Source organism: Argiope bruennichi, chromosome 10 (assembly GCF_947563725.1).
Source record: "Argiope bruennichi chromosome 10, qqArgBrue1.1, whole genome shotgun sequence".
In the NCBI taxonomy this organism is placed as follows: Eukaryota; Metazoa; Arthropoda; class Arachnida; order Araneae; family Araneidae; genus Argiope; species Argiope bruennichi.
Genome location: NC_079160.1, coordinates 22,060,013 through 22,085,610, shown reverse-complemented (window position 1 = coordinate 22,085,610; position 25,598 = coordinate 22,060,013). Strand labels below are relative to the sequence as shown.

The 25,598-nt window shown below is 35.4% G+C and overlaps 40 non-coding genes across 40 annotated transcripts; all 40 read left to right on the top strand.

Annotated features, from left to right (window-relative positions):
* The first annotated feature begins 483 nt into the window (after positions 1-483).
* On the top strand, positions 484-567 carry Trnal-uaa (transfer RNA leucine (anticodon UAA)). Its single transcript has one exon. It is a non-coding gene; the product is annotated as a tRNA-Leu (tRNA).
* Positions 568-1,579: 1,012 nt separating this feature from the next.
* On the top strand, positions 1,580-1,663 carry Trnal-uaa (transfer RNA leucine (anticodon UAA)). The gene has a single exon. It is a non-coding gene; the product is annotated as a tRNA-Leu (tRNA).
* Positions 1,664-3,773: 2,110 nt separating this feature from the next.
* Positions 3,774-3,857, top strand: Trnal-uaa (transfer RNA leucine (anticodon UAA)). Its single transcript has one exon. It is a non-coding gene; the product is annotated as a tRNA-Leu (tRNA).
* A 276-nt stretch (positions 3,858-4,133) lies between these two features.
* Trnal-uaa (transfer RNA leucine (anticodon UAA)) lies at positions 4,134-4,217 on the top strand. The gene has a single exon. It is a non-coding gene; the product is annotated as a tRNA-Leu (tRNA).
* A 1,014-nt stretch (positions 4,218-5,231) lies between these two features.
* Positions 5,232-5,315, top strand: Trnal-uaa (transfer RNA leucine (anticodon UAA)). The gene has a single exon. It is a non-coding gene; the product is annotated as a tRNA-Leu (tRNA).
* A 1,012-nt stretch (positions 5,316-6,327) lies between these two features.
* Trnal-uaa (transfer RNA leucine (anticodon UAA)) lies at positions 6,328-6,411 on the top strand. Its single transcript has one exon. It is a non-coding gene; the product is annotated as a tRNA-Leu (tRNA).
* A 642-nt stretch (positions 6,412-7,053) lies between these two features.
* Trnal-uaa (transfer RNA leucine (anticodon UAA)) lies at positions 7,054-7,137 on the top strand. The gene has a single exon. It is a non-coding gene; the product is annotated as a tRNA-Leu (tRNA).
* Positions 7,138-8,149: 1,012 nt separating this feature from the next.
* On the top strand, positions 8,150-8,233 carry Trnal-uaa (transfer RNA leucine (anticodon UAA)). Its single transcript has one exon. It is a non-coding gene; the product is annotated as a tRNA-Leu (tRNA).
* A 1,742-nt stretch (positions 8,234-9,975) lies between these two features.
* On the top strand, positions 9,976-10,059 carry Trnal-uaa (transfer RNA leucine (anticodon UAA)). Its single transcript has one exon. It is a non-coding gene; the product is annotated as a tRNA-Leu (tRNA).
* A 2,110-nt stretch (positions 10,060-12,169) lies between these two features.
* On the top strand, positions 12,170-12,253 carry Trnal-uaa (transfer RNA leucine (anticodon UAA)). The gene has a single exon. It is a non-coding gene; the product is annotated as a tRNA-Leu (tRNA).
* Positions 12,254-12,529: 276 nt separating this feature from the next.
* Trnal-uaa (transfer RNA leucine (anticodon UAA)) lies at positions 12,530-12,613 on the top strand. Its single transcript has one exon. It is a non-coding gene; the product is annotated as a tRNA-Leu (tRNA).
* A 1,014-nt stretch (positions 12,614-13,627) lies between these two features.
* Positions 13,628-13,711, top strand: Trnal-uaa (transfer RNA leucine (anticodon UAA)). The gene has a single exon. It is a non-coding gene; the product is annotated as a tRNA-Leu (tRNA).
* Positions 13,712-14,358: 647 nt separating this feature from the next.
* Trnal-uaa (transfer RNA leucine (anticodon UAA)) lies at positions 14,359-14,442 on the top strand. Its single transcript has one exon. It is a non-coding gene; the product is annotated as a tRNA-Leu (tRNA).
* A 282-nt stretch (positions 14,443-14,724) lies between these two features.
* On the top strand, positions 14,725-14,808 carry Trnal-uaa (transfer RNA leucine (anticodon UAA)). Its single transcript has one exon. It is a non-coding gene; the product is annotated as a tRNA-Leu (tRNA).
* Positions 14,809-15,090: 282 nt separating this feature from the next.
* Trnal-uaa (transfer RNA leucine (anticodon UAA)) lies at positions 15,091-15,174 on the top strand. Its single transcript has one exon. It is a non-coding gene; the product is annotated as a tRNA-Leu (tRNA).
* A 283-nt stretch (positions 15,175-15,457) lies between these two features.
* Positions 15,458-15,541, top strand: Trnal-uaa (transfer RNA leucine (anticodon UAA)). Its single transcript has one exon. It is a non-coding gene; the product is annotated as a tRNA-Leu (tRNA).
* A 282-nt stretch (positions 15,542-15,823) lies between these two features.
* Trnal-uaa (transfer RNA leucine (anticodon UAA)) lies at positions 15,824-15,907 on the top strand. The gene has a single exon. It is a non-coding gene; the product is annotated as a tRNA-Leu (tRNA).
* Positions 15,908-16,189: 282 nt separating this feature from the next.
* Positions 16,190-16,273, top strand: Trnal-uaa (transfer RNA leucine (anticodon UAA)). Its single transcript has one exon. It is a non-coding gene; the product is annotated as a tRNA-Leu (tRNA).
* A 282-nt stretch (positions 16,274-16,555) lies between these two features.
* Positions 16,556-16,639, top strand: Trnal-uaa (transfer RNA leucine (anticodon UAA)). Its single transcript has one exon. It is a non-coding gene; the product is annotated as a tRNA-Leu (tRNA).
* A 282-nt stretch (positions 16,640-16,921) lies between these two features.
* Trnal-uaa (transfer RNA leucine (anticodon UAA)) lies at positions 16,922-17,005 on the top strand. The gene has a single exon. It is a non-coding gene; the product is annotated as a tRNA-Leu (tRNA).
* Positions 17,006-17,287: 282 nt separating this feature from the next.
* Positions 17,288-17,371, top strand: Trnal-uaa (transfer RNA leucine (anticodon UAA)). The gene has a single exon. It is a non-coding gene; the product is annotated as a tRNA-Leu (tRNA).
* Positions 17,372-17,653: 282 nt separating this feature from the next.
* On the top strand, positions 17,654-17,737 carry Trnal-uaa (transfer RNA leucine (anticodon UAA)). Its single transcript has one exon. It is a non-coding gene; the product is annotated as a tRNA-Leu (tRNA).
* Positions 17,738-18,019: 282 nt separating this feature from the next.
* On the top strand, positions 18,020-18,103 carry Trnal-uaa (transfer RNA leucine (anticodon UAA)). Its single transcript has one exon. It is a non-coding gene; the product is annotated as a tRNA-Leu (tRNA).
* A 282-nt stretch (positions 18,104-18,385) lies between these two features.
* Trnal-uaa (transfer RNA leucine (anticodon UAA)) lies at positions 18,386-18,469 on the top strand. The gene has a single exon. It is a non-coding gene; the product is annotated as a tRNA-Leu (tRNA).
* A 282-nt stretch (positions 18,470-18,751) lies between these two features.
* On the top strand, positions 18,752-18,835 carry Trnal-uaa (transfer RNA leucine (anticodon UAA)). Its single transcript has one exon. It is a non-coding gene; the product is annotated as a tRNA-Leu (tRNA).
* Positions 18,836-19,483: 648 nt separating this feature from the next.
* On the top strand, positions 19,484-19,567 carry Trnal-uaa (transfer RNA leucine (anticodon UAA)). Its single transcript has one exon. It is a non-coding gene; the product is annotated as a tRNA-Leu (tRNA).
* A 282-nt stretch (positions 19,568-19,849) lies between these two features.
* Trnal-uaa (transfer RNA leucine (anticodon UAA)) lies at positions 19,850-19,933 on the top strand. Its single transcript has one exon. It is a non-coding gene; the product is annotated as a tRNA-Leu (tRNA).
* Positions 19,934-20,215: 282 nt separating this feature from the next.
* On the top strand, positions 20,216-20,299 carry Trnal-uaa (transfer RNA leucine (anticodon UAA)). The gene has a single exon. It is a non-coding gene; the product is annotated as a tRNA-Leu (tRNA).
* A 282-nt stretch (positions 20,300-20,581) lies between these two features.
* On the top strand, positions 20,582-20,665 carry Trnal-uaa (transfer RNA leucine (anticodon UAA)). The gene has a single exon. It is a non-coding gene; the product is annotated as a tRNA-Leu (tRNA).
* Positions 20,666-21,313: 648 nt separating this feature from the next.
* On the top strand, positions 21,314-21,397 carry Trnal-uaa (transfer RNA leucine (anticodon UAA)). The gene has a single exon. It is a non-coding gene; the product is annotated as a tRNA-Leu (tRNA).
* Positions 21,398-21,679: 282 nt separating this feature from the next.
* Positions 21,680-21,763, top strand: Trnal-uaa (transfer RNA leucine (anticodon UAA)). Its single transcript has one exon. It is a non-coding gene; the product is annotated as a tRNA-Leu (tRNA).
* Positions 21,764-22,045: 282 nt separating this feature from the next.
* On the top strand, positions 22,046-22,129 carry Trnal-uaa (transfer RNA leucine (anticodon UAA)). Its single transcript has one exon. It is a non-coding gene; the product is annotated as a tRNA-Leu (tRNA).
* A 282-nt stretch (positions 22,130-22,411) lies between these two features.
* Positions 22,412-22,495, top strand: Trnal-uaa (transfer RNA leucine (anticodon UAA)). The gene has a single exon. It is a non-coding gene; the product is annotated as a tRNA-Leu (tRNA).
* A 282-nt stretch (positions 22,496-22,777) lies between these two features.
* Trnal-uaa (transfer RNA leucine (anticodon UAA)) lies at positions 22,778-22,861 on the top strand. The gene has a single exon. It is a non-coding gene; the product is annotated as a tRNA-Leu (tRNA).
* A 648-nt stretch (positions 22,862-23,509) lies between these two features.
* Trnal-uaa (transfer RNA leucine (anticodon UAA)) lies at positions 23,510-23,593 on the top strand. Its single transcript has one exon. It is a non-coding gene; the product is annotated as a tRNA-Leu (tRNA).
* Positions 23,594-23,875: 282 nt separating this feature from the next.
* On the top strand, positions 23,876-23,959 carry Trnal-uaa (transfer RNA leucine (anticodon UAA)). Its single transcript has one exon. It is a non-coding gene; the product is annotated as a tRNA-Leu (tRNA).
* Positions 23,960-24,241: 282 nt separating this feature from the next.
* Trnal-uaa (transfer RNA leucine (anticodon UAA)) lies at positions 24,242-24,325 on the top strand. Its single transcript has one exon. It is a non-coding gene; the product is annotated as a tRNA-Leu (tRNA).
* A 282-nt stretch (positions 24,326-24,607) lies between these two features.
* On the top strand, positions 24,608-24,691 carry Trnal-uaa (transfer RNA leucine (anticodon UAA)). Its single transcript has one exon. It is a non-coding gene; the product is annotated as a tRNA-Leu (tRNA).
* Positions 24,692-24,973: 282 nt separating this feature from the next.
* Trnal-uaa (transfer RNA leucine (anticodon UAA)) lies at positions 24,974-25,057 on the top strand. The gene has a single exon. It is a non-coding gene; the product is annotated as a tRNA-Leu (tRNA).
* A 282-nt stretch (positions 25,058-25,339) lies between these two features.
* On the top strand, positions 25,340-25,423 carry Trnal-uaa (transfer RNA leucine (anticodon UAA)). The gene has a single exon. It is a non-coding gene; the product is annotated as a tRNA-Leu (tRNA).
* Positions 25,424-25,598: the final 175 nt, after the last annotated feature.

The window sequence follows — 25,598 nt, the reverse complement described above, 5'->3', positions numbered from 1 at the left end:
AAAAATTAGCTGCAATATTCGAGATATGTTCATTTATCGCAGGTACATATGGTTTGTCTTTTTACTCTATTCATTGCTGAAAATTTATCGAATCGATAGCATGGCTTATAAAGTGTCGTCAGTATGGCTGAGCGGTCTAAGGCGCCAGACTTAAGCTGTGGTTCTCGAAAGAGAGCGTGGGTTCGAACCCGACTTCTGAAAACAGGTTGTCTGAACTTTTTAAAGATTGACAAAAACGAGAGGAAACTATTTCGGACAGAGTTATCTCATCATATTTTTAAGAATATTTAATTTATGAGGGTTTTATTCAAATAAAGAATAATTATTCTTTTCATAATACGTTCGACGGAGATAGGGAGAAAAAATTAGTTCATGCTGCAATATTCGAGATATGTTCATTTATCGCAGGTACATATGGTTTGTCTTTTTACTCTATTCATTGCTGAAAATTTATCGAATCGATAGCATGGATGGTAAAACGTCGTCGGAATGGCCGAGAGGTCTAAGGCGCCAGATTTAAGCTCTGGTTCTCGAAAGAGAGCGTGGGTTCGAACCCCACTTCTGACAGCACCGTTTCTGAACTCTTTAAAGATTGACAAAAACGAGAGGAAACTATTTCAGACAGAGTTATCTCATCATATTTTTAAGAGTATTTAAATTATGAGGGTTTTATTCAAGTAAAGAATAATTATTCTTTTCATAATACGTTCGACGGAGATAGGGAGAAAAAATTAGTTCATGCTGTAGTATTCGAGATATGTTCATTTATCGCAGGTACATATGGTTTGCCTTTTTACTCTATTAATAGATGAAAATTTATCGAATTGATAGCATGGCTAATAAAACGTCATCAGAATGGCCGAGCGGTCTAAGGCGCCGGATTTAAGCTCTGGTTCTCGAAAGAGAGCGTCGGTTCGAACCCCACTTCTGACAACAGAATGTCTGAACTTTTTAAAGATTGACAAAAACGAGAGGAAACTATTTCAGACAAAATATCTCATCATATTTTTAAAAGTATTTAATTTATGAGGGTTTTATTCAAGTAAAGAATAATTATTCTTTTAATAATACGTTCGACGGAGATAGGGATAAAAAATTAGTTCATGCTGCAATATTCGAGATATGTTCATTTATCGCAGGTATATATGGTTTGTCTTTTTACTCTATTCCTAGATGAAAATTTATCGAATCGATAGCATGGCTTATAAAGTGTCGTCAGTATGGCTGAGCGGTCTAAGGCGCAACACTTAAGCTGTGGTTCTCGAAAGAGAGCGCGGGTTCGAACCCGACTTCTGAAAAAGGTTGTCTGAACTTTTTAAAGATTGACAAAAACGAGAGGAAACTATTTCAGACAGAGTTATCTCATCATATTTTTAAGAATATTTAATATATGAGGGTTTTATTCAAGTAAAGAATAATTATTCTTTTCATAATACGTTCGACGGAGATAGGGAGAAAAAATTAGTTCATGCTGCAATATTCGAGATATGTTCATTTATCGCAGGTACATATGGTTTGTCTTTTTACTCTATTCATTGCTGAAAATTTATCGAATCGATAGCATGGCTGTTAAAGCGCCGTCAGAGTGGCCGAGCGGTCTAAGGCGCCAGATTTAAGCTCTGGTTCTCGAACGAGAGCGTGGGTTCGAACCCCACTTCTGACAACAGGTTGTCTTAACATTTTAAAGATTGACAAAAACGAGATTAAACTATTTCAGACAGAGTTATCTCATCATATTTTTAAGAGTATTTAATTTATGAATGTTTTATTCAAGTAAAGAATAATTATTCTTTTCATAATACGTTCGACGGAGATAGGGAGAAAAAATTAGTTCATGCTGCAATATTCGAGATATGTTCATTTATCGCAGGTACATATGGTTTGTCTTTTTACTCTATTCATTGCTGAAAATTTATCGAATCGATAGCATGGCTTATAAAGTGTCGTCAGTATGGCTGAGCGGTCTAAGGCGCCAGACTTAAGCTGTGGTTCTCGAAAGAGAGCGTGGGTTCGAACCCGACTTCTGAAAACAGGTTGTCTGAACTTTTTAAAGATTGACAAAAACGAGAGGAAACTATTTCGGACAGAGTTATCTCATCATATTTTTAAGAATATTTAATTTATGAGGGTTTTATTCAAGTAAAAAATAATTATTCTTTTCATAATACGTTCGACGGAGATAGGTAGAAAAAATTAGTTCATGCTGCAATATTAGAGATATGTTAATTTATCGCAGGTACATATGGTTTGTCTTTTTACTCTATTAATTGCTGAAAATTTATCGAATCGATAGCATGTCTGTTAAAGCGTCGTCAGAATGGCCGAGCGGTCTAAGTCGCCAGATTTAAGCTCTGGTTCTCGAAAGAGAGCGTCGGATCGAACCCCACTTCTGACAACAGGTTGTCTGAACTTTTTAAAGATTGACAAAAACGAGAGGAAACTATTTCAGACAGAGTTATCTCATCATATTTTTAAGAGTATTTAATTTATGACGGTTTTATTCAAGTAAAGAATAATTATTCTTTTCATAATACGTTCGACGGAGATAGGGAGAAAAAATTAGTTCATGCTGTAGTATTCGAGATATGTTCATTTATCGCAGGTACATATGGTTTGTCTTTTTACTCTATTAATAGATGAAAATTTATCGAATCGATAGCATGGCTAATAAAACGTCATCAGAATGGCCGAGCGGTCTAAGGCGCCAGATTTAAGCTCTGGTTCTCGGAAGAGAGCGTCGGTTCGAACCCCACTTCTGACAACAGGTTGTCTGAACTTTTTAAAGATTGACAAAAACGAGAGGAAATTATTTCAGACAGTGTTATCTCATCATATTTTTAAGAGTATTTAATTTATGAGGGTTTTATTCAAGTAAAGAATAATTATTCTTTTCATAATACTTTCGACGGAGATAGGGAGAAAAAATTAGTTCATGCTGTAGTATTCGAGATATGTTCATTTATCGCAGGTACATATGGTTTGTCTTTTTACTCTATTAATAGATGAAAATTTATCGAATTGATAGCATGGCTAATGAAACGTCATCAGAATGGCCGAGCGGTCTAAGGCGCCGGATTTAAGCTCTGGTTCTCGAAAGAGAGCGTCGGTTCGAACCCCACTTCTGACAACAGGTTGTCTGAACTTTTTAAAGATTGACAAAAACGAGAGGAAAATATTTCAGACAAAATATCGCATTATATTTTTAAAAGTATTTAATTTATGAGGGTTTTATTCAAGTAAAGAATAATTATTCTTTTAATAATACGTTCGACGGAGATAGGGATAAAAAATTAGTTCATGCTGCAATATTCGAGATATGTTCATTTATCGCAGGTATATATGGTTTGTCTTTTTACTCTATTCATAGAGTAAAATTTATCGAATCGATAGCATGGCTGTTAAAGCGTCGTCAGAATGGCCGTGCGGTCTAAAGCGCCAGATTTAAGCTCTGGTTATCGAAAGAGAGCGCGGGTTCGAACCCGACTTCTGAAAAAGGTTGTCTGAACTTTTTAAAGATTGACAAAAACGAGAGGAAACTATTTCAGACAGAGTTATCTCATCATATTTTTAAGAATATTTAATTTATGAGGGTTTTATTCAAGTAAAGAATAATTATTCTTTTCATAATACGTTCGACGGAGATAGGGAGAAAAAATTAGTTCATGCTGCAATATTCGAGATATGTTCATTTATCGCAGGTACATATGGTTTGTCTTTTTACTCTATTCATTGCTGAAAATTTATCGAATCGATAGCATGGCTGTTAAAGCGCCGTCAGAGTGGCCGAGCGGTCTAAGGCGCCAGATTTAAGCTCTGGTTCTCGAACGAGAGCGTGGGTTCGAACCCCACTTATGACAACAGGTTGTCTTAACATTTTAAAGATTGACAAAAACGAGATTAAACTATTTCAGACAGAGTTATCTCATCATATTTTTAAGAATATTTAATTTATGAATGTTTTATTCAAGTAAAGAATAATTATTCTTTTCATAATACGTTCGACGGAGATAGGGAGAAAAAATTAGCTGCAATATTCGAGATATGTTCATTTATCGCAGGTACATATGGTTTGTCTTTTTACTCTATTCATTGCTGAAAATTTATCGAATCGATAGCATGGCTGATAAAGCAGCGTCAGAATGGCCGAGCGGTCTAAGGCGCCAGATTTAAGCTCTGGTTCTCGAATGAGAGCGTAGGTTCGAACCCCACTTCTGACAACAGGTTGTCTTAACATTTTAAAGATTGACAAAAACGAGATTAAACTATTTCAGACAGAGTTATCCTATCATATTTTTAAGAGTATTTAATTTATGAGGGTTTTATTCAAGTAAAGAATAATTATTCTTTTCATAATACGTTCGACGGAGATAGGGAGAAAAAATTAGTTCATGCTGCAATATTCGAGATATGTTCATTTATCGCAGGTACATATGGTTTGTCTTTTTACTCTATTCATTGCTGAAAATTTATCGAATCGATAGCATGGCTTATAAAGTGTCGTCAGTATGGCTGAGCGGTCTAAGGCGCCAGACTTAAGCTGTGGTTCTCGAAAGAGAGCGTGGGCTCGAACCTGACTTCTGAAAACAGGTTGTCTGAACTTTTTAAAAATTGACAAAAACGAGAGGAAACTATTTCGGACCGAGTTATCACATCATATTTTTAAGAATATTTAATTTATGAGGGTTTTATTCAAGTAAAGAATAATTATTCTTTTCGTAATACGTTCGACGGAGATAGGTAGAAAAAATTAGTTCATGCTGCAATATTAGAGATATGTTCATTTATCGCAGGTACATATGGTTTGTCTTTTTACTCTATTCATTGCTGAAAATTTATCGAATCGATAGCATGGCTTATAAAGTGTCGTCAGTATGGCTGAGCGGTCTAAGGCGCCAGACTTAAGCTGTGGTTCTCAAAAGAGAGCGTTGGTTCGAACCCGACTTCTGAAAACAGGTTGTCTGAACTTTTTAAAGATTGGCAAAAACGAGAGGAAACTATTTCGGACAGAGTTATCTCATCATATTTTTAAGAATATTTAATTTATGAGGGTTTTATTCAAATAAAGAATAATTATTCTTTTCATAATACGTTCGACGGAGATAGGGAGAAAAAATTAGTTCATGCTGCAATATTCGAGATATGTTCATTTATCGCAGGTACATATGGTTTGTCTTTTTACTCTATTCATTGCTGAAAATTTATCGAATCGATAGCATGGATGGTAAAACGTCGTCGGAATGGCCGAGAGGTCTAAGGCGCCAGATTTAAGCTCTGGTTCTCGAAAGAGAGCGTGGGTTCGAACCCCACTTCTGACAGCACCGTTTCTGAACTCTTTAAAGATTGACAAAAACGAGAGGAAACTATTTCAGACAGAGTTATCTCATCATATTTTTAAGAGTATTTAAATTATGAGGGTTTTATTCAAGTAAAGAATAATTATTCTTTTCATAATACGTTCGACGGAGATAGGGAGAAAAAATTAGTTCATGCTGTAGTATTCGAGATATGTTCATTTATCGCAGGTACATATGGTTTGTCTTTTTACTCTATTAATAGATGAAAATTTATCGAATTGATAGCATGGCTAATAAAACGTCATCAGAATGGCCGAGCGGTCTAAGGCGCCGGATTTAAGCTCTGGTTCTCGAAAGAGAGCGTCGGTTCGAACCCCACTTCTGACAACAGAATGTCTGAACTTTTTAAAGATTGACAAAAACGAGAGGAAACTATTTCAGACAAAATATCTCATCATATTTTTAAAAGTATTTAATTTATGAGGGTTTTATTCAAGTAAAGAATAATTATTCTTTTAATAATACGTTCGACGGAGATAGGGATAAAAAATTAGTTCATGCTGCAATATTCGAGATATGTTCATTTATCGCAGGTATATATGGTTTGTCTTTTTACTCTATTCCTAGATGAAAATTTATCGAATCGATAGCATGGCTTATAAAGTGTCGTCAGTATGGCTGAGCGGTCTAAGGCGCAACACTTAAGCTGTGGTTCTCGAAAGAGAGCGCGGGTTCGAACCCCACTTCTGAAAAAGGTTGTCTGAACTTTTTAAAGATTGACAAAAACGAGAGGAAACTATTTCAGACAGAGTTATCTCATCATATTTTTAAGAATATTTAATTTATGAGGGTTTTATTCAAGTAAAGAATAATTATTCTTTTCATAATACGTTCGACGGAGATAGGGAGAAAAAATTAGTTCATGCTGCAATATTCGAGATATGTTCATTTATCGCAGGTACATATGGTTTGTCTTTTTACTCTATTCATTGCTGAAAATTTATCGAATCGATAGCATGGCTGTTAAAGCGCCGTCAGAGTGGCCGAGCGGTCTAAGGCGCCAGATTTAAGCTCTGGTTCTCGAACGAGAGCGTGGGTTCGAACCCCACTTCTGACAAGAGGTTGTCTTAACATTTTAAAGATTGACAAAAACGAGATTAAACTATTTCAGACAGAGTTATCTCATCATATTTTTAAGAGTATTTAATTTATGAATGTTTTATTCAAGTAAAGAATAATTATTCTTTTCATAATACGTTCGACGGGGATAGGGAGAAAAAATTAGCTGCAATATTCGAGATATGTTCATTTATCGCAGGTACATATGGTTTGTCTTTTTACTCTATTCATTGCTGAAAATTTATCGAATCGATAGCATGGCTTATAAAGTGTCGTCAGTATGGCTGAGCGGTCTAAGGCGCCAGACTTAAGCTGTGGTTCTCGAAAGAGAGCGTGGGTTCGAACCCGACTTCTGAAAACAGGTTGTCTGAACTTTTTAAAGATTGACAAAAACGAGAGGAAACTATTTCGGACAGAGTTATCTCATCATATTTTTAAGAATATTTAATTTATGAGGGTTTTATTCAAATAAAGAATAATTATTCTTTTCATAATACGTTCGACGGAGATAGGGAGAAAAAATTAGTTCATGCTGCAATATTCGAGATATGTTCATTTATCGCAGGTACATATGGTTTGTCTTTTTACTCTATTCATTGCTGAAAATTTATCGAATCGATAGCATGGATGGTAAAACGTCGTCGGAATGGCCGAGAGGTCTAAGGCGCCAGATTTAAGCTCTGGTTCTCGAAAGAGAGCGTGGGTTCGAACCCCACTTCTGACAGCACCGTTTCTGAACTCTTTAAAGATTGAAAAAAACGAGAGGAAACTATTTCAGACAGAGTTATCTCATCATATTTTTAAGAGTATTTAAATTATGAGGGTTTTATTCAAGTAAAGAATAATTATTCTTTTCATAATACGTTCGACGGAGATAGGGAGAAAAAATTAGTTCATGCTGTAGTATTCGAGATATGTTCATTTATCGCAGGTACATATGGTTTGCCTTTTTACTCTATTAATAGATGAAAATTTATCGAATTGATAGCATGGCTAATAAAACGTCATCAGAATGGCCGAGCGGTCTAAGGCGCCGGATTTAAGCTCTGGTTCTCGAAAGAGAGCGTCGGTTCGAACCCCACTTCTGACAACAGAATGTCTGAACTTTTTAAAGATTGACAAAAACGAGAGGAAACTATTTCAGACAAAATATCTCATCATATTTTTAAAAGTATTTAATTTATGAGGGTTTTATTCAAGTAAAGAATAATTATTCTTTTAATAATACGTTCGACGGAGATAGGGATAAAAAATTAGTTCATGCTGCAATATTCGAGATATGTTCATTTATCGCAGGTATATATGGTTTGTCTTTTTACTCTATTCCTAGATGAAAATTTATCGAATCGATAGCATGGCTTATAAAGTGTCGTCAGTATGGCTGAGCGGTCTAAGGCGCAACACTTAAGCTGTGGTTCTCGAAAGAGAGCGCGGGTTCGAACCCCACTTCTGAAAAAGGTTGTCTGAACTTTTTAAAGATTGACAAAAACGAGAGGAAACTATTTCAGACAGAGTTATCTCATCATATTTTTAAGAATATTTAATTTATGAGGGTTTTATTCAAGTAAAGAATAATTATTCTTTTCATAATACGTTCGACGGAGATAGGGAGAAAAAATTAGTTCATGCTGCAATATTCGAGATATGTTCATTTATCGCAGGTACATATGGTTTGTCTTTTTACTCTATTCATTGCTGAAAATTTATCGAATCGATAGCATGGCTGTTAAAGCGCCGTCAGAGTGGCCGAGCGGTCTAAGGCGCCAGAATTAAGCTCTGGTTCTCGAACGAGAGCGTGGGTTCGAACCCCACTTCTGACAAGAGGTTGTCTTAACATTTTAAAGATTGACAAAAACGAGATTAAACTATTTCAGACAGAGTTATCTCATCATATTTTTAAGAGTATTTAATTTATGAATGTTTTATTCAAGTAAAGAATAATTATTCTTTTCATAATACGTTCGACGGAGATAGGGAGAAAAAATTAGCTGCAATATTCGAGATATGTTCATTTATCGCAGGTACATATGGTTTGTCTTTTTACTCTATTCATTGCTGAAAATTTATCGAATCGATAGCATGGCTTATAAAGTGTCGTCAGTATGGCTGAGCGGTCTAAGGCGCCAGACTTAAGCTGTGGTTCTCGAAAGAGAGCGTGGGTTCGAACCCGACTTCTGAAAACAGGTTGTCTGAACTTTTTAAAGATTGACAAAAACGAGAGGAAACTATTTCGGACAGAGTTATCTCATCATATTTTTAAGAATATTTAATTTATGAGGGTTTTATTCAAATAAAGAATAATTATTCTTTTCATAATACGTTCGACGGAGATAGGGAGAAAAAATTAGTTCATGCTGCAATATTCGAGATATGTTCATTTATCGCAGGTACATATGGTTTGTCTTTTTACTCTATTCATTGCTGAAAATTTATCGAATCGATAGCATGGCTGGTAAAACGTCGTCGGAATGAATGGCCGAGATTTCTAAGGCGCCAGATTTAAGCTCTGGTTCTCGAAAGAGAGCGTGGGTTCGAACCCCACTTCTGACAGCACCGTTTCTGAACTTTTTAAAGATTGACAAAAACGAGAGGAAACTATTTCAGACAGAGTTATCTCATCATATTTTTAAGAGTATTTAAATTATGAGGGTTTTATTCAAGTAAAGAATAATAATTCTTTTCATAATACGTTCGACGGAGATAGGGAGAAAAAATTAGTTCATGCTGTAGTATTCGAGATATGTTCATTTATCGCAGGTACATATGGTTTGTCTTTTTACTCTATTAATAGATGAAAATTTATCGAATTGATAGCATGGCTAATAAATCGTCATCAGAATGGCCGAGCGGTCTAAGGCGCCGGATTTAAGCTCTGGTTCTCGAAAGAGAGCGTCGGTTCGAACTCCACTTCTGACAACAGAATGTCTGAACTTTTTAAAGATTGACAAAAACGAGAGGAAACTATTTCAGACAAAATATCTCATCATATTTTTAAAAGTATTTAATTTATGAGGGTTTTATTCAAGTAAAGAATAATTATTCTTTTAATAATACGTTCGACTGAGATAGGGATAAAAAATTAGTTCATGCTGCAATATTCGAGATATGTTCATTTATCGCAGGTATATATGGTTTGTCTTTTTACTCTATTCCTAGATGAAAATTTATCGAATCGATAGCATGGCTTATAAAGTGTCGTCAGTATGGCTGAGCGGTCTAAGGCGCAACACTTAAGCTGTGGTTCTCGAAAGAGAGCGCGGGTTCGAACCCGACTTCTGAAAAAGGTTGTCTGAACTTTTTAAAGATTGACAAAAACGAGAGGAAACTATTTCAGACAGAGTTATCTCATCATATTTTTAAGAATATTTAATATATGAGGGTTTTATTCAAGTAAAGAATAATTATTCTTTTCATAATACGTTCGACGGAGATAGGGAGAAAAAATTAGTTCATGCTGCAATATTCGAGATATGTTCATTTATCGCAGGTACATATGGTTTGTCTTTTTACTCTATTCATTGCTGAAAATTTATCGAATCGATAGCATGGCTGTTAAAGCGCCGTCAGAGTGGCCGAGCGGTCTAAGGCGCCAGATTTAAGCTCTGGTTCTCGAACGAGAGCGTGGGTTCGAACCCCACTTCTGACAACAGGTTGTCTTAACATTTTAAAGATTGACAAAAACGAGATTAAACTATTTCAGACAGAGTTATCTCATCATATTTTTAAGAGTATTTAATTTATGAATGTTTTATTCAAGTAAAGAATAATTATTCTTTTCATAATACGTTCGACGGAGATAGGGAGAAAAAATTAGTTCATGCTGCAATATTCGAGATATGTTCATTTATCGCAGGTACATATGGTTTGTCTTTTTACTCTATTCATTGCTGAAAATTTATCGAATCGATAGCATGGCTTATAAAGTGTCGTCAGTATGGCTGAGCGGTCTAAGGCGCCAGACTTAAGCTGTGGTTCTCGAAAGAGAGCGTGGGTTCGAACCCGACTTCTGAAAACAGGTTGTCTGAACTTTTTAAAGATTGACAAAAACGAGAGGAAACTATTTCGGACAGAGTTATCTCATCATATTTTTAAGAATATTTAATTTATGAGGGTTTTATTCAAGTAAAAAATAATTATTCTTTTCATAATACGTTCGACGGAGATAGGTAGAAAAAATTAGTTCATGCTGCAATATTAGAGATATGTTAATTTATCGCAGGTACATATGGTTTGTCTTTTTACTCTATTAATTGCTGAAAATTTATCGAATCGATAGCATGTCTGTTAAAGCGTCGTCAGAATGGCCGAGCGGTCTAAGTCGCCAGATTTAAGCTCTGGTTCTCGAAAGAGAGCGTCGGATCGAACCCCACTTCTGACAACAGGTTGTCTGAACTTTTTAAAGATTGACAAAAACGAGAGGAAACTATTTCAGACAGAGTTATCTCATCATATTTTTAAGAGTATTTAATTTATGACGGTTTTATTCAAGTAAAGAATAATTATTCTTTTCATAATACGTTCGACGGAGATAGGGAGAAAAAATTAGTTCATGCTGTAGTATTCGAGATATGTTCATTTATCGCAGGTACATATGGTTTGTCTTTTTACTCTATTAATAGATGAAAATTTATCGAATCGATAGCATGGCTAATAAAACGTCATCAGAATGGCCGAGCGGTCTAAGGCGCCAGATTTAAGCTCTGGTTCTCGGAAGAGAGCGTCGGTTCGAACCCCACTTCTGACAACAGGTTGTCTGAACTTTTTAAAGATTGACAAAAACGAGAGGAAATTATTTCAGACAGTGTTATCTCATCATATTTTTAAGAGTATTTAATTTATGAGGGTTTTATTCAAGTAAAGAATAATTATTCTTTTCATAATACTTTCGACGGAGATAGGGAGAAAAAATTAGTTCATGCTGTAGTATTCGAGATATGTTCATTTATCGCAGGTACATATGGTTTGTCTTTTTACTCTATTAATAGATGAAAATTTATCGAATTGATAGCATGGCTAATGAAACGTCATCAGAATGGCCGAGCGGTCTAAGGCGCCGGATTTAAGCTCTGGTTCTCGAAAGAGAGCGTCGGTTCGAACCCCACTTCTGACAACAGGTTGTCTGAACTTTTTAAAGATTGACAAAAACGAGAGGAAAATATTTCAGACAAAATATCGCATTATATTTTTAAAAGTATTTAATTTATGAGGGTTTTATTCAAGTAAAGAATAATTATTCTTTTAATAATACGTTCGACGGAGATAGGGATAAAAAATTAGTTCATGCTGCAATATTCCAGATATGTTCATTTATCGCAGGTATATATGGTTTGTCTTTTTACTCTATTCATAGAGTAAAATTTATCGAATCGATAGCATGGCTGTTAAAGCGTCGTCAGAATGGCCGTGCGGTCTAAAGCGCCAGATTTAAGCTCTGGTTATCGAAAGAGAGCGCGGGTTCGAACCCGACTTCTGAAAAAGGTTGTCTGAACTTTTTAAAGATTGACAAAAACGAGAGGAAACTATTTCAGACAGAGTTATCTCATCATATTTTTAAGAATATTTAATTTATGAGGGTTTTATTCAAGTAAAGAATAATTATTCTTTTCATAATACGTTCGACGGAGATAGGGAGAAAAAATTAGTTCATGCTGCAATATTCGAGATATGTTCATTTATCGCAGGTACATATGGTTTGTCTTTTTACTCTATTCATTGCTGAAAATTTATCGAATCGATAGCATGGCTGTTAAAGCGCCGTCAGAGTGGCCGAGCGGTCTAAGGCGCCAGATTTAAGCTCTGGTTCTCGAACGAGAGCGTGGGTTCGAACCCCACTTATGACAACAGGTTGTCTTAACATTTTAAAGATTGACAAAAACGAGATTAAACTATTTCAGACAGAGTTATCTCATCATATTTTTAAGAATATTTAATTTATGAATGTTTTATTCAAGTAAAGAATAATTATTCTTTTCATAATACGTTCGACGGAGATAGGGAGAAAAAATTAGCTGCAATATTCGAGATATGTTCATTTATCGCAGGTACATATGGTTTGTCTTTTTACTCTATTCATTGCTGAAAATTTATCGAATCGATAGCATGGCTGATAAAGCAGCGTCAGAATGGCCGAGCGGTCTAAGGTGCCAGATTTAAGCTCTGGTTCTCGAATGAGAGCGTAGGTTCGAACCCCACTTCTGACAACAGGTTGTCTTAACATTTTAAAGATTGACAAAAACGAGATTAAACTATTTCAGACAGAGTTATCCTATCATATTTTTAAGAGTATTTAATTTATGAGGGTTTTATTCAAGTAAAGAATAATTATTCTTTTCATAATACGTTCGACGGAGATAGGGAGAAAAAATTAGTTCATGCTGCAATATTCGAGATATGTTCATTTATCGCAGGTACATATGGTTTGTCTTTTTACTCTATTCATTGCTGAAAATTTATCGAATCGATAGCATGGCTTATAAAGTGTCGTCAGTATGGCTGAGCGGTCTAAGGCGCCAGACTTAAGCTGTGGTTCTCGAAAGAGAGCGTGGGCTCGAACCTGACTTCTGAAAACAGGTTGTCTGAACTTTTTAAAAATTGACAAAAACGAGAGGAAACTATTTCGGACCGAGTTATCACATCATATTTTTAAGAATATTTATTTTATGAGGGTTTTATTCAAGTAAAGAATAATTATTCTTTTCGTAATACGTTCGACGGAGATAGGTAGAAAAAATTAGTTCATGCTGCAATATTAGAGATATGTTCATTTATCGCAGGTACATATGGTTTGTCTTTTTACTCTATTCATTGCTGAAAATTTATCGAATCGATAGCATGGCTTATAAAGTGTCGTCAGTATGGCTGAGCGGTCTAAGGCGCCAGACTTAAGCTGTGGTTCTCAAAAGAGAGCGTTGGTTCGAACCCGACTTCTGAAAACAGGTTGTCTGAACTTTTTAAAGATTGGCAAAAACGAGAGGAAACTATTTCGGACAGAGTTATCTCATCATATTTTTAAGAATATTTAATTTATGAGGGTTTTATTCAAATAAAGAATAATTATTCTTTTCATAATACGTTCGACGGAGATAGGGAGAAAAAATTAGTTCATGCTGCAATATTCGAGATATGTTCATTTATCGCAGGTACATATGGTTTGTCTTTTTACTCTATTCATTGCTGAAAATTTATCGAATCGATAGCATGGCTGGTAAAATGTCGTCGGAATGGCCGAGAGGTCTAAGGCGCCAGATTTAAGCTCTGGTTCTCGAAAGAGAGCGTGGTTTCGAACCCCACTTCTGACAGCACCGTTTCTGAACTCTTTAAAGATTGACAAAAACGAGAGGAAACTATTTCAGACAGAGTTATCTCATCATATTTTTAAGAGTATTTAAATTATGAGGGTTTTATTCAAGTAAAGAATAATTATTCTTTTCATAATACGTTCGACGGAGATAGGGAGAAAAAATTAGTTCATGCTGTAGTATTCGAGATATGTTCATTTATCGCAGGTACATATGGTTTGTCTTTTTACTCTATTAATAGATGAAAATTTATCGAATTGATAGCATGGCTAATAAAACGTCATCAGAATGGCCGAGCGGTCTAAGGCGCCGGATTTAAGCTCTGGTTCTCGAAAGAGAGCGTCGGTTCGAACCCCACTTCTGACAACAGAATGTCTGAACTTTTTAAAGATTGACAAAAACGAGAGGAAACTATTTCAGACAAAATATCTCATCATATTTTTAAAAGTATTTAATTTATGAGGGTTTTATTCAAGTAAAGAATAATTATTCTTTTAATAATACGTTCGACGGAGATAGGGATAAAAAATTAGTTCATGCTGCAATATTCGAGATATGTTCATTTATCGCAGGTACATATGGTTTGTCTTTTTACTCTATTCATTGTTGAAAATTTATCGAATCGATAGCATGGCTTATAAAGTGTCGTCAGTATGGCTGAGCGGTCTAAGGCGCCAGACTTAAGCTGTGGTTCTCGAACGAGAGCGTGGGTTCGAACCCCACTTCTGACAACAGGTTGTCTTAACATTTTAAAGATTGACAAAAACGAGATTAAACTATTTCAGACAGAGTTATCTCATCATATTTTTAAGAGTATTTAATTTATGAGGGTTTTATTCAAGTAAAGAATAATTATTCTTTTCATAATACGTTCGACGGAGATAGGGAGAAAAAATTAGTTCATGCTGCAATATTCGAGATATGTTCATTTATCGCAGGTACATATGGTTTGTCTTTTTACTCTATTCATTGCTGAAATTTTATCGAATCGATAGCATGGCTGATAAAACGTCGTCAGAATGGCCGAGCGGTCTAAGGCGCCAGATTTAAGCTCTGGTTCTCGAAAGAGAGCGTGGGTTCGAACCCCACTTCTGACAACAGATTGGCTGACCTTTTTAAAGATTGACAAAAACGAGAGGAAACTATTTCAGACAGAGTTATTTCATCATATTTTTAAGAGTATTTAATTTATGAGGGTATTATTCAAGTAAAGAATAATTATTCTTTTCATAATACGTTCGACGGAGATAAGGAGAAAAAATTAGTTCATGCTGCAATGTTCGAGATATATTCATTTATCGCAGGTACATATGGTTTGTCTTTTTACTCTATTCATTGCTGAAAATTTATCGAATCGATAGCATGGCTGATAAAACGTCGTCGGAATTGCCGAGCGGTCTAAGGCGCCAGATTTAAGCTCTGGTTCTCGAAAGAGAGCGTGGGTTCGAACCCCACTTCTGACAACAGGTTGTCTGAACTTTTTAAAGATTGACAAAAACGAGAGGAAACTATTTCAGACAGAGTTATCTCGTCATATTTTTAAGAGTATTTAATTTATGAAAGTTTTATTCAAGTAAAGAATAATTATTCTTTTCATAATACGTTCGACGCAGATAAGGAGAAAAAAATTAGTTCATGCTGCAATATTCGAGATATGTTCATTTATCGCAGGTACATTTGGTTTGTCTTTTTACTCTATTCATTGCTGAAAATTTATCGAATCGATAGCATTGCTGATAAAACGTCGTCGGAATGGCCGAGCGGTCTAAGGCGCCAGATTTAAGCTCTGGTTCTCGAAAGAGAGCGTGGGTTCGAACCCCACTTCTGACAACAGGTTGTCTTAACTTTTTAAAGATTGACAAAAACGAGAGGAAACTATTTCAGACAGAGTTATCTCATCATATTTTTAAGAGTATTTAATTTATGACGGTTTTATTCAAATAAAGAATAATTATTCTTTTCATAATACGTTCGATGGAGATAGGGAGAAAAAATTAGTTCATGCTGCAATATTCGAGATATGTTCATTTATCGCAGGTACATATGGTTTGTCTTTTTACTCTATTCATTGCTGAAAATTTATCGAATCGATAGCATGGCTTATAAAGTGTCGTCAGTATGGCTGAGCGGTCTAAGGCGCCAGACTTAAGCTGTGGTTCTCGAACGAGAGCATGGGTTCGAACCCCACTTCTGACAACAGGTTGTCTTAACATTTTAAAGATTGACAAAAACGAGATTAAACTATTTCAGACAGAGTTATCTCATCATATTTTTAAGAGTATTTAATTTATGAGGGTTTTATTCAAGTAAAGAATAATTATTCTTTTCATAATACGTTCGACGGAGATAGGGAGAAAAAATTAGTTCATGCTGCAATATTCGAGATATGTTCATTTATCGCAGGTACATATGGTTTGTCTTTTTACTCTATTCATTGCTGAAATTTTATCGAATCGATAGCATGGCTGATAAAACGTCGTCAGAATGGCCGAGCGGTCTAAGGCGCCAGATTTAAGCTCTGGTTCTCGAAAGAGAGCGTGGGTTCGAACCCCACTTCTGACAACAGATTGGCTGACCTTTTTAAAGATTGACAAAAACGAGAGGAAACTATTTCAGACAGAGTTATCTCGTCATATTTTTAAGAGTATTTAATTTATGAAAGTTTTATTCAAGTAAAGAATAATTATTCTTTTCATAATACGTTCGACGGAGATAGGGAGAAAAAATTAGTTAATGCTGCAATATTCGAGATATGTTCATTTATCGCAGGTACATATGGTTTGTCTTTTTACTCTATTCATTGCTGAAAATTTATCGAATCGATAGCATGGCTTATAAAGTGTCGTCAGAATGGCCGAGCGGTCTAAGGCGCCAGATTTAAGCTCTGGTTCTCGAATGAGAGCGTGGGTTCGAACCCCACTTCTGACAACAGGTTGTCTTAACTTTTTATAGATTGACAAAAACGAGAGGAAACTATTTCAGACAGAGTTATCCCATCATATTTTTAAGAGTATTTAATTTATGACGGTTTTATTCAAATAAAGAATAATTATTCTTTTCATAATACGTTCGACGGAGATAGGGAGAAAAAATTAGTTCATGCTGCAATATTCGAGATATGTTCATTTATCGCAGGTATATATGGTTTGTCTTTTTACTCTATTCATTGCTGAAAATTTATCGAATCGATAGCATGGCTGATAAAACGTCGTCGGAATGGCCGAGCGGTCTAAGGCGCCAGATTTAAGCTCTGGTTCTCGAAAGAGAGCGTGGGTTCGAACCCCACTTCTGACAACAGGTTGTCTGAACTTTTTAAAGATTGACAAAAACGAGAGGAAACTATTTCAGACAGAGTTATCTCGTCATATTTTTAAGAGTATTTAATTTATGAAAGTTTTATTCAAGTAAAGAATAATTATTCTTTTCATAATACGTTCGACGGAGATAGGGAGAAAAAATTAGTTCATGCTGCAATATTCGAGATATGTTCATTTATCGCAGGTACATATGGTTTGTCTTTTTACTCTATTCATTGCTGAAAATTTATCGAATCGATAGCATGGCTTATAAAGTGTCGTCAGAATGGCCGAGCGGTCTAAGGCGCCAGATTTAAGCTCTGGTTCTCGAATGAGAGCGTGGGTTCGAACCCCACTTCTGACAACAGGTTGTCTTAACTTTTTATAGATTGACAAAAACGAGAGGAAACTATTTCAGACAGAGTTATCTCATCATATTTTTAAGAGTATTTAATTTATGACGGTTTTATTCAAATAAAGAATAATTATTCTTTTCATAATACGTTCGACGGAGATAGGGAGAAAAAATTAGTTCATGCTGCAATATTCGAGATATGTTCATTTATCGCAGGTACATATGGTTTGTCTTTTTACTCTATTCATTGCTGAAAATTTATCGAATCGATAGCATGGCTGGTAAAACGTCGTCGGAATGGCCGAGAGGTCTAAGGCGCCAGATTTAAGCTCTGGTTCTCGAAAGAGAGCGTGGGTTCGAACCCCACTTCTGACAGCACCGTTTCTGAACTTTTTAAAGATTGACAAAAACGAGAGGAAACTATTTCAGAGAGAGTTATCTCATCATATTTTTAAGAGTATTTAATTTATGAGGGTTTTATTCAAGTAAAGAATAATTATTCTTTTCATAATACGTTCGACGGAGATAAGGAGAAAAAATTAGTTCATGCTGCAATATTCGAGATATGTTCATTTATCGCAGGTACATATGGTTTGTCTTTTTACTCTATTCATAGATGAAAATTTATCGAATCGATAGCATGGCTGATAAAACGTCGTCAGAATGGCCGAGCGGTCTAAGGCGCCAGATTTAAGCTCTGGTTCTCGAAAGAGAGCGAGGGTTCGAACCCCACTTCTGACAACAGGTTGTCTTAACTTTTTAAAGATTGACAAAAACGAGAGGAAACTATTTCAGACAGAGTTATCTCATCATATTTTTAAGAGTATTTAATTTATGACGGTTTTATTCAAATAAAGAATAATTATTCTTTTCATAATACGTTCGATGGAGATAGGGAGAAAAAATTAGTTCATGCTGCAATATTCGAGATATGTTCATTTATCGCAGGTACATATGGTTTGTCTTTTTACTCTATTCATTGCTGAAAATTTATCGAATCGATAGCATGGCTTATAAAGTGTCGTCAGTATGGCTGAGCGGTCTAAGGCGCCAGACTTAAGCTGTGGTTCTCGAACGAGAGCGTGGGTTCGAACCCCACTTCTGACAACAGGTTGTCTTAACATTTTAAAGATTGACAAAAACGAGATTAAACTATTTCAGACAGAGTTATCTCATCATATTTTTAAGAGTATTTAATTTATGAGGGCTTTATTCAAGTAAAGAATAATTATTCTTTTCATACTACGTTCGACGGAGATAAGGAGAAAAAATTAGTTCATGCTGCAATGTTCGAGATATATTCATTTATCGCAGGTACATATGGTTTGTCTTTTTACTCTATTCATTGCTGAAAATTTATCGAATCGATAGCATGGCTGATAAAACGTCGTCGGAATGGCCGAGCGGTCTAAGGCGCCAGATTTAAGCTCTGGTTCTCGAACGAGAGCGTGGGTTCGTACCCCACTTCTGACAACAGGTTGTCTTAACATTTTAAAGATTGACAAAAACGAGATTAAACTATTTCAGACAGAGTTATCTCATCATATTTTTAAGTGTATTTAATTTATGAATGTTTTATTCAAGTAAAGAATAATTATTCTTTTCATAATACGTTCGACGGAGATATGGAGAAAAAATTAGTTCATGCTGCAATATTCGAGATATGTTCATTTATCGCAGGTACATATGGTTTGTCTTTTTACTCTATTCATTGCTGAAAATTTATCGAATCGATAGCATGGCTTATAAAGTGTCGTCAGTATGGCTGAGCGGTCTAAGGCGCCAGACTTAAGCTGTGGTTCTCGAAAGAGAGCGTGGGTTCGAACCCGACTCCTGAAAACAGGTTGTCTGAACTTTTTAAAGATTGACAAAAACGAGAGGAAACTATTTCGGACCGAGTTATCTCATCATATTTTTAAGAATATTTAATTTATGAGGGTTTTATTCAAGTAAAGAATAATTATTCTTTTCATAATACGTTCGACGGAGATAGGTAGAAAAAATTAGTTCATGCTGCAATATTAGAGATATGTTAATTTATCGCAGGTACATATGGTTTGTTTTTTTACTCTATTAATTGCTGAAAATTTATCGAATCGATAGCATGTCTGTTAAAGCGTCGTCAGAATGGCCGAGCGGTCTAAGGCGCCAGATTTAAGCTCTGGTTCTCGAAAGAGAGCGTGGGTTCGAACCCCACTTCTGACAACAGGTTGTCTGAACTTTTTAAAGATTGACAAAAACGAGAGGAAACTATTTCAGACAGAGTTATCTCGTCATATTTTTAAGAGTATTTAATTTATGAAAGTTTTATTCAAGTAAAGAATAATTATTCTTTTCATAATACGTTCGACGGAGATAGGGAGAAAAAATTAGTTCATGCTGCAATATTCGAGATATGTTAATTTATCGCAGGTACATATGGTTTGTCTTTTCATTCTATTCATTGTTGAAAATTTATCGAATCGATAGCATGGCTGATAAAGCAGCGTCAGAATGGCCGAGCGGTCTAAGGCGCCAGATTTAAGCTCTGGTTCTCGAATGAGAGCGTGGGTTCGAACCCCACTTCTGACAACAGGTTGTCTGAACTTTTTAAAGATTGACAAAAAAGAGAGGAAACTATTTCAGACAGAGTTATCTCGTCATATTTTTAAGAGTATTTAATTTATGAAAGTTTTATTCAAGTAAAGAATAATTATTCTTTTCATAATACGTTCGACGGAGATAGGGAGAAAAAATTAGTTCATGCTGCAGTATTCGAGATATGTTCATTTATCGCAGGTACATATGGTTTGTCTTTTTACTCTATTCATAGATGAAAATTTATCGAATCGATAGCATGGCTGATAAAACGTCGTCAGAATGGCCGAGCGGTCAAAGGCGCCAGATTTAAGCTCTGGTTCTCGAAAGAGAGCGTGGGTTCGAACCCCACTTCTGACAACAGGTTGTCTTAACTTTTTAAAGATTGACAAAAACGAGAGGAAACTATTTCAGACAGAGTTATCTCATCATATTTTTAAGAGTATTTAATTTATGACGGTTTTATTCAAATAAAGAATAATTATTCTTTTCATAATACGTTCGATGGAGATAGGGAGAAAAAATTAGTTCATGCTGCAATATTCGAGATATGTTCATTTATCGCAGGTACATATGGTTTGTCTTTTTACTCTATTCATTGCTGAAAATTTATCGAATCGATAGCATGGCTGATGAAACGTCGTCAGAATGGCCGAGCGGTCTAAGGCGCCAGATTTAAGCTCTGGTTCTCGAAAGAGAGCGTGGGTTCGAACCCCACTTCTGACAACAGGTTGTGTTAACATTTTAAAGATTGACAAAAACGAGATTAAACTATTTCAGACAGAGTTATCTCATCATATTTTTAAGAGTATTTAATTTATGAATGTTTTATTCAAGTAAAGAATAATTATTCTTTTCATAATACGTTCGACGGAGATAGGGAGATAAAATTAGTTCATGCTGCAATATTCGAGATATGTTCATTTATCGCAGGTACATATGGTTTGTCTTTTTACTCTATTCATTGCTGAAAATTTATCGAATCGATAGCATGGCTTATAAAGTGCCGTCAGTATGGCTGAGCGGTCTAAGGCGCCAGACTTAAGCTGTGGTTCTCGAAAGAGAGCGTGGGTTCGAACCCGACTTCTGAAAAAAAGTTGTCTGAACTTTTTAAAGATTGACAAAAACGAGAGGAAACTATTTCGGACAGAGTTATCTCATCATATTTTTAAGAATATTTAATTTATGAGGGTTTTATTCAAGTAAAGAATAATTATTCTTTTCATAATACGTTCGACGGAGATAGGTAGAAAAAATTAGTTCATGCTGCAATATTAGAGATATGTTAATTTATCGCAGGTACATATGGTTTGTTTTTTTACTCTATTAATTGCTGAAAATTTATCGAATCGATAGCATGTCTGTTAAAGCGTCGTCAGAATGGCCGAGCGGTCTAAGGCGCCAGATTTAAGCTCTGGTTCTCGAAAGAGAGCGTGGGTTCGAACGCCACTTCTGACAACAGGTTGTCTGAACTTTTTAAAGATTGACAAAAACGAGAGGAAACTATTTCAGACAGAGTTATCTCGTCATATTTTTAAGAGTATTTAATTTATGAAAGTTTTATTCAAGTAAAGAATAATTATTCTTTTCATAATACGTTCGACGGAGATAGGGAGAAAAAATTAGTTCATGCTGCAATATTCGAGATATGTTAATTTATCGCAGGTACATATGGTTTGTCTTTTCATTCTATTCATTGTTGAAAATTTATCGAATCGATAGCATGGCTGATAAAGCAGCGTCAGAATGGCCGAGCGGTCTAAGGCGCCAGATTTAAGCTCTGGTTCTCGAAAGAGAGCGTGGGTTCGAACCCCACTTCTGACAGCACCGTTTCTGAACTTTTTAAAGATTGACAAAAACGAGAGGAAACTATTTCAGACAGAGTTATCTCATCATATTTTTAAGAGTATTTAATTTATGAGGGTTTTATTCAAGGAAAGAATAATTATTCTTTTCATAATACGTTCGACGCAGATAAGGAGAAAAAATTAGTTCATGCTGCAATTTTCGAGATATGTTCTGTTATCGCAGGTACATATGGTTTGTCTTTTTACTCTATTCATAGATGAAAATTTATCGAATCGATAGCATGGCTGATAAAACGTCGTCAGAATGGCCGAGCGGTCAAAGGCGCCAGATATAAGCTCTGGTTCTCGAAAGAGAGCGTGGGTTCGAACCCCACTTCTGACAACAGGTTGTCTTAACTTTTTAAAGATTGACAAAAACGAGAGGAAACTATTTCAGACAGAGTTATCTCATCATATTTTTAAGAGTATTTAATTTATGACGGTTTTATTCAAATAAAGAATAATTATTCTTTTCATAATACGTTCGATGGAGATAGGGAGAAAAAATTAGTTCATGCTGCAATATTCGAGATATGTTCATTTATCGCAGGTACATATGGTTTGTCTTTTTACTCTATTCATTGCTGAAAATTTATCGAATCGATAGCATGGCTGATAAAACGTCGTCAGAATGGCCGAGCGGTCTAAGGCGCCAGATTTAAGCTCTGGTTCTCGAAAGAGAGCGTGGGTTCGAACCCCACTTCTGACAGCACCGTTTCTGAACTTTTTAAAGATTGACAAAAACGAGAGGAAACTATTTCAGACAGAGTTATTTCATCATATTTTTAAGAGTATTTAATTTATGAGGGTATTATTCAAGTAAAGAATAATTATTCTTTTCATAATACGTTCGACGGAGATAAGGAGAAAAAATTAGTTCATGCTGCAATGTTCGAGATATATTCATTTATCGCAGGTACATATGGTTTGTCTTTTTACTCTATTCATTGCTGAAAATTTATAGAATCGATAGCATGGCTGATAAAACGTCGTCGGAATGGCCGAGCGGTCTAAGGCGCCAGATTTAAGCCCTCGTTCTCGAACGAGAGCGTGGGTTCGAACCCCACTTCTGACAACAGGTTGTCTTAACATTTTAAAGATTGACAAAAACGAGATTAAACTATTTCAGACAGAGTTATCTCATCATATTTTTAAGAGTATTTAATTTATGAATGTTTTATTCAAGTAAAGAATAATTATTCTATTCATAATACGTTCGACGGAGATAGGGAGATAAAATTAGTTCATGCTGCAATATTCGAGATATGTTCATTTATCGCAGGTACATATGGTTTGTCTTTTTACTCTATTCATTGCTGAAAATTTATCGAATCGATAGCATGGCTTATAAAGTGTCGTCAGTATGGCTGAGCGGTCTAAGGCGCCAGACTTTAGCTGTGGTTCTCGAAAGAGAGCGTGGGTTCGAACCCGACTTCTGTAAAAAAGTTGTATGAACTTTTTAAAGATTGACAAAAACGAGAGGAAACTATTTCGGACAGAGTTATCTCATCATATTTTTAAGAATATTTAATTTATGAGGGTTTTATTCAAGTAAAGAATAATTATTCTTTTCATAATACGTTCGACGGAGATAGGTAGAAAAAATTAGTTCATGCTGCAATATTAGAGATATGTTAATTTATCGCAGGTACATATGGTTTGTTTTTTTACTCTATTAATTGCTAAAAATTTATCGAATCGATAGCATGTCTGTTAAAGCGTCGTCAGAATGGCCGAGTGGTCTAAGGCGCCAGATTTAAGCTCTGGTTCTCGAAAGAGAGCGTGGGTTCGAACGCCACTTCTGACAACAGGTTGTCTGAACTTTTTAAAGATTGACAAAAACCAGAGGAAACTATTTCAGACAGAGTTATCTCGTCATATTTTTAAGAGTATTTAATTTATGAAAGTTTTATTCAAGTAAAGAATAATTATTCTTTTCATAATACGTTCGACGGAGATAGGGAGAAAAAATTAGTTCATGCTGCAATATTCGAGATATGTTCATTTATCGCAGGTACATATGGTTTGTCTTTTTACTCTATTCATTGCTGAAAATTTATCGAATCGATAGCATGGCTGATAAAACGTCGTCAGAATGGCCGAGCGGTCTAAGGCGCCAGATTTAAGCTCTGGTTCTCGAAAGAGAGCGTGGGTTCGAACCCCACTTCTGACAACAGATTGGCTGACCTTTTTAAAGATTGACAAAAACGAGAGGAAACTATTTCAGACAGAGTTATTTCATCATATTTTTAAGAGTATTTAATTTATGAGGGTATTATTCAAGTAAAGAATAATTATTCTTTTCATAATACGTTCGACGGAGATAAGGAGAAAAAATTAGTTCATGCTGCAATGTTCGAGATATATTCATTTATCGCAGGTACATATGGTTTGTCTTTTTACTCTATTCATTGCTGAAAATTTATAGAATCGATAGCATGGCTGATAAAACGTCGTCGGAATGGCCGAGCGGTCTAAGGCGCCAGATTTAAGCTCTGGTTCTCGAACGAGAGCGTGGGTTCGAACCCCACTTCTGACAACAGGTTGTCTTAACATTTTAAAGATTGACAAAAACGAGATTAAACTATTTCAGACAGAGTTATCTCATCATATTTTTAAGAGTATTTAATTTATGAATGTTTTATTCAAGTAAAGAATAATTATTCTTTTCATAATACGTTCGACGGAGATAGGGAGATAAAATTAGTTCATGCTGCAATATTCGAGATATGTTCATTTATCGCAGGTACATATGGTTTGTTTTTTTACTCTATTAATTGCTGAAAATTTATCGAATCGATAGCATGTCTGTTAAAGCGTCGTCAGAATGGCCGAGTGGTCTAAGGCGCCAGATTTAAGCTCTGGTTCTCGAAAGAGAGCGTGGGTTCGAACGCCACTTCTGACAACAGGTTGTCTGAACTTTTTAAAGATTGACAAAAACCAGAGGAAACTATTTCAGACAGAGTTATCTCGTCATATTTTTAAGAGTATTTAATTTATGAAAGTTTTATTCAAGTAAAGAATAATTATTCTTTTCATAATACGTTCGACGGAGATAGGGAGAAAAAATTAGTTCATGCTGCAATATTCGAGATATGTTCATTTATCGCAGGTACATATGGTTTGTCTTTTTACTCTATTCATTGCTGAAAATTTATCGAATCGATAGCATGGCTGATAAAACGTCGTCAGAATGGCCGAGCGGTCTAAGGCGCCAGATTTAAGCTCTGGTTCTCGAAAGAGAGCGTGGGTTCGAACCCCACTTCTGACAACAGATTGGCTGACCTTTTTAAAGATTGACAAAAACGAGAGGAAACTATTTCAGACAGAGTTATTTCATCATATTTTTAAGAGTATTTAATTTATGAGGGTATTATTCAAGTAAAGAATAATTATTCTTTTCATAATACGTTCGACGGAGATAAGGAGAAAAAATTAGTTCATGCTGCAATGTTCGAGATATATTCATTTATCGCAGGTACATATGGTTTGTCTTTTTACTCTATTCATTGCTGAAAATTTATAGAATCGATAGCATGGCTGATAAAACGTCGTCGGAATGGCCGAGCGGTCTAAGGCGCCAGATTTAAGCTCTGGTTCTCGAACGAGAGCGTGGGTTCGAACCCCACTTCTGACAACAGGTTGTCTTAACATTTTAAAGATTGACAAAAACGAGATTAAACTATTTCAGACAGAGTTATCTCATCATATTTTTAAGAGTATTTAATTTATGAATGTTTTATTCAAGTAAAGAATAATTATTCTTTTCATAATACGTTCGACGGAGATAGGGAGATAAAATTAGTTCATGC